The sequence below is a fragment of the Mytilus galloprovincialis genome, chromosome 5 (genome assembly GCF_965363235.1).
Source record: "Mytilus galloprovincialis chromosome 5, xbMytGall1.hap1.1, whole genome shotgun sequence".
NCBI classification, from domain to species: domain Eukaryota; kingdom Metazoa; phylum Mollusca; class Bivalvia; order Mytilida; family Mytilidae; genus Mytilus; species Mytilus galloprovincialis.
This window is the reverse complement of record NC_134842.1, coordinates 16,920,014-16,926,734: the sequence shown is the minus strand read 5'-3', so window position 1 is coordinate 16,926,734 and position 6,721 is coordinate 16,920,014.

Below are 6,721 nucleotides of genomic sequence, written 5' to 3'. Positions count from 1 at the left end.
CATTTTGTATGAAGCGCGGAAGCGCTTCATACTAAAAATGTGCGCACGGTCAACGCTTTTACAACCCTATAACGTTACAAAAAGAAGCATTCAATACTTATAATTACATTTTTTAGCTAGGATCATGAAAACACGATTTTTATCAAGTTTTCATTTAATTCACCTGTGCACTTTATTGTGGGACCTCGTGTCATCATGAATGATACATTTTATTGTCTAATGCAATTGTTTCAGGAATAGCACGTGAAGTGCAGTTAGCCAATCAGAATAACGTATTATAATGAAACATACATCTAATGTAATTATTCTAACATAACAAAAAAAAAAAAAAGCAGTAAAAACAAATAAATAAATTTGGTGTATTTACTGTCTTCTGATTGGTTAAAAGTATTAGTTTTATTTTCAATGTTGTCCATTTTGATGGCGACACGCCCACTCTGACGTTGAGAATTCATACGCCAACATGTGTGTACGTTGTTTTTGTGAATATAAATTATATAAAAAGTTCTTTGCGCCTTATTTTTGATAGAAATTTATTTATAATGAATGGCAATAATTTATTTTGATTTTATTGAACCATAAAACTAATTTTTGACTCTTCACATTTTACATAATCCGCTTCGCGGATTATTCAATGTGAAGAGTCAAAAATTAGTTTTATGGTTCAATAAATTCAAAATAGATAATAGCCATTCATTAAATAACAAAATATTGTCCGATTTGAAACCAGAAGTGTACGCGTTGTCCTACACTTCAGAAGTTTGAACTAAACTTGACATCAACTTAACATGCATGCTGAAATTGACATGATGTACATATTCTAGTTTTGAAATCGATGATTGGCGTCGTGGAAAATCCTGCTGTTCATGCTTGTCTGTTATCAGAAAATGGGTTTAATTCTTATTACTCTATAAAAATGCAATACACATTCTGAGGTCATACATACAACACTCGTCAACAGTAATACACAAACGTAGTCCGGCAATGTGCGGAGCTTTAAAGCGATATCTGTAAAATCCTAGTACATCAAGACAGATATAGCGATATCTGTTGGGCTGTATATGTATGGTCAGACACCTGAGTGCAGGATAAGATATTTTTTGGTGGTATGTAATTTACTGTCTGTCATATTTGTTTTCCGTTAATTAATGTTTTGTCATAAAACAGGTTTTCTCGTTTGAATTGTATGAACACATTTTGTATTATCATACTTAAATTTATGTTATAATGCCAAATTTGGATTGGCTAATACGAGGTTGTTAATTAACTTTATCACATGACTGAGAGTTTGGCAATTTTTAGGTAAAGATTGAATGAAATGCAATCAAAACCTTATGGGACTGACTTGATGTCTAAATGTTCCAAAACATCTTGCTTCACTTTTGTTGATTGTTCTAATACCTGTAACGTTGTATGTACTGACGTCCCATGAAAATACTTTTAAATAAAATTTATCTGTAAAAAACACCGCGCTGAAGTACGTCCATTATTCATAGTTCATTATTCATTATTCAATAATGAATAATGAAATAGTTCACTATTCACTATTCAATATTGAAAAATGAATAATGAATAATGAAATGGTTTATGTTTCATTATTCAAATTGAAGCGGTGAATAGTGAAAAAAATATAAAAAAAATTGACTATGACACTATAGCTATATTTTGATTCGAAATGACCATAAGACGGTTTACGGAGGACCTAAATGCCACAATATGCATAAAAATGAAGAAATATAAAAAAGAAGATGTGGTATGATTGCCAATGAGACAAATATCAACAATGACACAGACATTAACAACTATAGCTCACCGTACAGCCTTCAACAATGAGCAAAGCCCATACCGCATAGTCAGCTATTAAAGGTTCCGCAACGAAGATTTGAAGACCTAAATGCCAAAATACGCGTGAAAAAAAAGAAATAGCCAATTTTGAATAATGAAATGGATATTTTGAATAATGGAATGGAGTGCGGTGACCCTTTTGCCTCTAATTATAGATAAATCTTATACCTCATTCGAAAGCTGATTACAAGAGGAACAAAATGTATATAGTCAATATGTTCCGCAACGAATATTAGAAGACCTAAATGCCAAAATACGCGTAAAAATTAAGAAATAGCCAATTTTGAATAATAAAATGGATATTTTGAATAATGGAATGGACTGCGGCGACCCTTTAGCCCCTATTATAGATAAAGCTTATACCTCATTCGAAAGCTGATTACAAAAGGAACAAAATGTATATATTCAATATGTTCCACAACGAATATTAGAAGACCTAAATGCCAAAATACGCGTGAAAATTAAGAAATAGCCAATTTTGAATAATGAAATGGATATTTTGAATAATGGAATGGACTGCTGCGACCCTTTAGCACCTAATTATAGATAAACCTTATACCTCATTCGAAAGCTGATTACAAGAGGAACAACATGTATATAGTCAATATGTTCTGCAACGAATATAAGAAGACCTAAATGCCAAAATAAGCGTGAAAATAAAGAAATAGCCAATTTTGAATAATGAAATGGATATTTTGAATAATGGAATGGAGTGCAGCGACCCTTTAGCCCCTAATTATAGATAAATCTTAATCCTCATTCGAAAGCTGATTACAAGAGGAACAAAATGTATATAGTCAATATGTTCCGCAACGAATATTAGAAGACCTGATTGCCAAAATACGCGTGAAAATTAAGAAAAAGTCAATTTTGAATAATGAAATGGATATTTTGAATAATGGAATGGAGTGCGGCGACCCTTTAGCCCCTAATTATAGATAAATCTTATACCTCATTCGAAAGCTGATTACAAGAGGAACAAAATGTATATAGTCAGTATGTTCCGCAACGAATATTAGAAGACCTAAATGCCAACATACGCGTGAAAATTAAGAAATAGCCAATTTTGAATAATGAAATGGATATTTTGAATAATGGAATGGACTGCGGCGACCCTTTAGCCCCTATTATAGATAAACCTTATACCTCATTCGAAAGCTGATTACAAGAGGAACAAAATGTATATAGTCAACATGTTCCGCAACGAATATTAGAAGACCTAAATGCCAAAATACGCGTGAAAATTAAGAAATAGCCAACTTTGAATAATGAAATGGATATTTTGAATAATGGAATGGAGTGCGGCGACCCTTTAGCCCCTAATTATAGATAAACCTTATACCTCATTCGAAAGCTGATTACAAAAGGAACAACATGCTTATAATCAATATGTTCCGCAACGAATATTAGAAGACGTAAATGCCAAAATACGTGTGAAAATTAAGAAAAAGCCAATTTTGAATAATGAAATGGATATTTTGAATAATGGAATGGACTGCGGCGACCCTTTAGCCCCTAATTATAGATAAATCTTATACCTCATTCGAAAGCTGATTACAAGAGGAACAAAATGTATGTAGCCAATATGTTCCGCAACGAATATTAGAAGACCTAATTGCCAAAATACGCGTGAAAATTAAGAAAAAGTCAATTTTGAATAAGGAAATGGATATTTTGAATAATGGAATGGACTGCGGCGACCCTTTAGCCCCTAATTATAGATAAATCTTATACCTCAATCGAAAGCTGATTACAAGAGGAACAAAATGTATATAGTCAATATGTTCCGCAACGAATATTAGAAGACCTAAATGCCAAAATACGCGTGAAAATTAAGAAATAGCCAATTTTGAATAATAAAATGGATATTTTGAATAATGGAATGGAGTGCGGCGACCCTTTAGCCCCTATTATAGATAAAGCTTATACCTCATTCGAAAGCTGATTACAAAAGGAACAAAATGTATATAGTCAATATGTTCCACAACGAATATTAGAAGACCTAAATGCCAAAATACGCGTGTAAATTAAGAAATAGCCAATTTTGAATAATGAAATGGATATTTTGAATAATGGAATGGACTGCTGCGACCCTTTAGCACCTAATTATAGATAAACCTTATACCTCATTCGAAAGCTGATTACAAGAGGAACAACATGTATATAGTCAATATGTTCCGCAACGAATATAAGAAGACCTAAATGCCAAAATACGCGTGAAAATTAAGAAATAGCCAATTTTGAATAATGAAATGGATATTTTGAATAATGGAATGGAGTGCGGCGACCCTTTAGCCCCTAATCATAGATAAACCTTATACCTCATTCGAAAGCTGATTACAAGAGGAACAAAATGTATATAGTCAATATGTTCCACAACGAATATTAGAAGACCTGATGGCCAAAATACGCGGGAAAATTAAGAAAAAGTCAATTTTGAATAATGAAATGGATATTTTGAATAATGGAATGGACTGCGGCGACCCTTTAGCCCCTATTATAGATAAATCTTATACCTCATTCGAAAGCTGATTACAAGAGGAACAAAATGTATATAGTCAGTATGTTCCGCAACGAATATTAGAAGACCTAAATGCCAAAATACGCGTGAAAATTAAGAAATAGCCAATTTTGAATAATGAAATGGATATTTTGAATAATGGAATGGACTGCGGCGACCCTTCAGTCCCTAATCATAGATAAACCTTATACCTCATTCGAAAGCTGATTACAAGAGGAACAAAATGTATATAGTCAATATGTTCCGCAACGAATATTAGAAGACCTAAATGCCAAAATACGCGTGAAAATAAAGAAATAGCCAATTTTGAATAATGAAATGGATATTTTGAATAATGGAATGGAGTGCGGCGACCCTTTAGCCCCTAATTATAGATAAACCTTATACCTCATTCGAAAGCTGATTACAAAAGGAACAACATGCTTATAATCAATATGTTCCGCAACGAATATTAGAAGACGTAAATGCCAAAATACGTGTGAAAATTAAGAAAAAGCCAATTTTGAATAATGAAATGGATATTTTGAATAATGGAATGGACTGCGGCGACCCTTTAGGCCCTAATTATAGATAAATCTTATACCTCATTCGAAAGCTGATTACAAGAGGAACAAAATGTATGTAGCCAATATGTTCCGCAACGAATATTAGAAGACCTAATTGCCAAAATACGCGTGAAAATTAAGAAAAAGTCAATTTTGAATAATGAAATGGATATTTAGAATAATGGAATGGACTGCGGCGACCCTTTAGCCCCTAATTATAGATAAATCTTATACCTCAATCGAAAGCTGATTACAAGAGGAACAAAATGTATATAGTCAATATGTTCCGCAACGAATATTAGAAGACCTAATTGCCAAAATACGCGTGAAAATTAAGAAAAGTCAATTTTGAATAATGAAATGGATATTTTGAATAATGGAATGGACTGCGGCGACCCTATAGCCCCTATTATAGATAAACCTTATACCTCATTCGAAAGCTGATTACAAGACGAACAAAATGTCTATAGTCAATATGTTCCACAACGAATATTAGAAGACCTGATTGCCAAAATACGTGTGAAAATTAAGAAAAAGTCAATTTTGAATAATGAAATGGATATTTTGAATAATGGAATGGACTGCGGCGACCCTTTAGCCCCTATTATAGATAAACCTTATACATCATTCGAAAGCTGATTACAAGAGGAACAAAATGTATATAGTCAATATGTTCCGCAACGAATATTAGAAGACCTAAATGCCAAAATAGGCGTAAAAATTAAGAAATAGTCAATTTTGAATAATGAAATGGATATTTTGAATAATGGAATGGACTACTGCGACCCTTTAGCACCTAATTATAGATAAACCTTATACATCATTCGAAAGCTGATTACAAGAGGAACAAAATGTATATAGTCAATATGTTCCGCAACGAATATTAGAAGACCTAAATGCCAAAATAGGCGTAAAAATTAAGAAATAGTCAATTTTGAATAATGAAATGGATATTTTGAATAATGGAATGGACTACTGCGACCCTTTAGCACCTAATTATAGATAAACCTTATACCTCATTCGAAAGCTGATTACAAGAGGAACAACATGTATATAGTCAATATTTTCCGCAACGAATATAAGAAGACCTAAATGCCAAAATACGCGTGAAAATTAAGAAATAGCCAATGTTGAATAATGAAATGGATATTTTGAATAATGGAATGGAGTGCGGTGACCCTTTAACCCCTAATTATAGATAAACCTTATACCTCATTCGAAAGCTGATTACAAGAGGAACAACATGCTTATAATCAATATGTTCCGCAACGAAAATTAGAAGAGCTAAATGCCAAAATACGCGTGAAAATTAAGAAATAGCCAATTTTGAATTATGAAATGGATATTTTGAATATTGGAATGGAATGGACAGCCCTAATTACAGATATATATTATACCTCAATTGAAAGCTTATCAAGAGAGGAACAAAAAGGTATATAGTCAATTTGTTCCGCAACGCATTTTAGAGGAGTAACGAAGGACTTAAAGATCGAATTATGCATGAACATTAAGAAATTATAGGCAATTTTGAATAATGAAATGGATATTTTGAATAATGGAATGGACTGGCAGGACCCTTCAGCCCCTAATTACAGATATATATTATACCTCAATCGAACGCTTATTCAGAGAGGAACAAAAGGTATATAGTCAATATGTTCCGCAATGCATATTAGAGGAGTAACGACGGACTTAAATATCGAAATACACCTGAACATTGAGAAACAGCAATGAAATGGAAATTTTGAATAATGGAATGGACTGGCAGGACCCTTCAGCCCCTAATTACAAATATATATTATACCTCGAT